Below are 3,610 nucleotides of genomic sequence, written 5' to 3'. Positions count from 1 at the left end.
AGCTCAGAAAAGTTACAACACTCTACAGGAGAATAAAAATGTTGATATACTCTGTTTCCGGAAATTGGTTTTACGACAATTTTCTTCGGGACAGTCGATATGTATATATGAGTATTTGTATAAATGCTATATGTGTGTATATATGTATGCATATGTATGTATGTTTTCATATACATATTTAAAAATTTTTTTAAATTTCTTATTTCAAATTTAAACTCAATTACGCGCTTCCACATCAGTGGTTTTCACTGGAAACTGGCCTATAGCAATATCGTTCATTACGTATTCTTCATGTATTTCTGAAACTGTCAATTTCTGTTCGTCCGTCCTAACCTACTCTAATTTGTTTTTCTCGTACTATATTTTTTTAAAAAATGTAGTCTAATTGATTGAATTTTCGAAATTTTTTGAGACTCCTAATACGAGTAAATTTTAATTAATTTTTTTAAAAACAATTGACTTAAATATTACTTTTTTGACTGAAATTTGATCTATTTGACTACTTTAAAACATCATCAACTCAGGTAACAATGTATTTAAATCTACGTCCATCATGTTTGTTCAGACTAAAATTACTAATCTTTAATATAATTATTTAGTTTAAGAACCTTTGAAAAAGGTACGCATGTATACTGAAACGTAAGGAGGATTAAAAGGAGTTTTTCTATTAAATAAATATCTGCGTTTCGAAGAAAAGTTTTTTTTTACTCATAATTTATTTTTGATTTACGATTGGACCGTAAGATATAAATAATTTAAATCTACGCTTTGAAATCAATAAATATCAACGGTCGAAGAAAGGATTGATTTGTTTCATCAAATCATTTTACAAGTAAAGTAATTCACACTTCGTTGATTTAAAGTTTATACTGTGATGTTGCACAACAAGGTCTCCATCGTTAAATGGAGTGCAGAGTCGTTACAATCATCACATACATTTATATATTTAATTTTTTTTTAAATTACCCAACAATTCTCTTCAATCAACAATTAACAAAGATCACACATGATTACACTTTTATTAATCTTTTCGAAATTCCCAACAAACTCACGCTAAATATAAAAATTCCCAAAATGAACGAGGATCTTTAATCTGCGGTCCTCTGTCACCATCTTATGAATTTTTTCAATCATTTCGGGAGTTGCGACCTCAACGGGGCATCCTGAATGTGGTTCGTCAGAAGTGCTCGTGCGACCTTTTTGAATTCCGAAAGCCACTGTTTAATCTTCAAATATGATCGAGAAGAGTCTTTCAGTGTGCAATCCATTCCTTCTTTAATTTGAAGTGGTGCTTGGCCTTTTAAATAGAAGTAATTAATGAACGCACGCTTCTCTGATTTTTTCATTTTTGCACAAACAATCGAGGTATATTGTTTAGTAGGCTCTCAAATGTATACTTATGGAGCAATCGACTTGAAAATTGATATACAAGCTAGTGAGATATAGTACTATAGAATACAAGCTAAAAATTATAGCTGCTGGTGCCATCTCTAGGTCAGGCCTGAAACTTTTTGGCCCCACTCTGGTGAGAAGAGAGAGAACAAATGGTGTACCCTGTTTTAAACAAAGAAAGAGAAAACATCCTTATTCAGTGTTTTATGTCATTTATGATGTAAGATTCACACCTGTTAACAGTAAAAAATCCCTATTTATTAAGTGATACTGATGAGATTAATGTTTTCTGATATTTTCCTTTTTTTCTTTTTGGACTGCTTTTATTCTTTCTTTTCTTCCAAATATAAAATATTGACATCTTTTTCTTTCGAGGTGGTATGCTTCTATTCTTCAAGTTTTATGTCCAGTGTAATCAGGGTCCTAATTGTTGTTTTTATCCTTCGAGGATGCCTTAATGAAATTTTCTTATCTGCCTAGTCTTAGCCAGTCGGACTCCATCAATAATTCTTTCCGTACATTGCCCAATTTTGCAGCCTCTCAGTTCCATGTTTTCCATGGATTTTATTCTTTATTTGGCTGGAATATGAGAGTGATTAGATAAATTAATGCAAAGTTTGTTTGAAGGTTATAAAGTTTTATTCGGTTTAATAATTTCCGGGAATTTGTCCTAATTTTTATCATTCCCTGTACTTAAATTCTTTTTTATTCTTGCTGCCTCTTGAATCATTGCTTCCTATTTCTTCATTTTTTTGTGGCCCGAGTTCTCTTTGGTCTTTGGCCAGATTTCGATTTGTCACCTCGTTTGGTTTTGCAAGTAGAAGATTTATTTTCTCTCTTCCTTCTGTGAGGAACATTAATACCCTTTCTGAGATTTTAGTTGAATTTGTTTTTTTAATTTAGATGAATGATTTGACGTATTTTTATACTGACGGATGCGGTTTGTAGATATCCCCACATTTTCTTGATTCAGAACCCCGACTTTTTACTCTTGAAGTACCTGAGTGCCTCTATCCTCAAAAAAGTTGGTGTCAAAAACATCGTGTCTTGCTTTTGTAATCTGTTAATAATATAAATACCGCCTAGTCTAATTTCTATTTTATAAATTATAATGTTCTCTTTATCCCTTCCATCTAAACAAAAATACTTATATAACTTGGTACCTTCTTTACTACGTAAATTTTTGGCTTAAAAAAAAACATTTCATTTAAAAAATGGTTTGAACCAACGAATAAGAGATGCATACCACCTACATACATCACATGCATCATCATGCCTTCAACTAATTTGTAACATTCTTACGTATGTATAAAATATTGCTATTATAAAAGCAAGAACGTTTTTTTGTATTTTTATATTATATATATATATATTATTTACCTTATTTCTCTTTATTTAATATCCTGATAATCAAAAATTTATAACAGAAAACGTTTTCTCACTTTGAGGTTATATCAATGTACCGATTCCAAAAACCGATTTTTTTATTATTTACCTACTGCGCCAATTTAATGAAATTCATAACCATGAAAATATTATTTTCCTTTCCTCTCATACAATATTTTTGAGGTTACATAATTAAAAATTTCTTTTAAAGTAGGTTATAATTTTTTACTTTGATAAAAAAATAGCTTAATTCATTTGTTCGAAGTAAACATTTGAAGGGTGGCTCCAAGTAAAAACAAAATATTTAGGTTTTCTGTTAGCGCCCTAATGATTATAGAATTTTCTCCCTTAATTATCAGTTACATGTAAAATGTCGATCGTAAGTCAGATCACAAACGATCTTCTCTTATAGCTTGACATTCTCTTACAAATGAAAGTAATCTTCTGGATGAAATTCGTCTGTAATGACTATTTTGAAGTTTTTTGAGATTCGGTTTCTCCAGCCTGCGGGAGAATCCCTGTTTTCTTCCGGGGACATATTTTCAACTTTTCCGCTGAACATGTTTATTTTTGCCCGTTGAGAGCGATATCCCGCCATATATATTGCAGAAAGTAAATTATTCTTCACTATTGCAAAGACGTCACCACTATACGTTGATAATACAGTTTCTTCTTCGGTTGGCATGGGCAAAAAGGAACCATTTTTTCCTCTCAATTGAATTGGTTTATCGGAAGGAAAAGTGTACATTCGAATTTCAAAACACTGGTTTGGATTAGTGTTGGGAATAAGGCGAATAAATCTGAGTTGCTTAAGTTCATATCCAAGCACTCG

This window comes from Belonocnema kinseyi, chromosome 8 (assembly GCF_010883055.1).
Source record: "Belonocnema kinseyi isolate 2016_QV_RU_SX_M_011 chromosome 8, B_treatae_v1, whole genome shotgun sequence".
NCBI lineage: Eukaryota > Metazoa > Arthropoda > Insecta > Hymenoptera > Cynipidae > Belonocnema > Belonocnema kinseyi.
Note: the sequence above shows the minus strand (reverse complement) of the source record.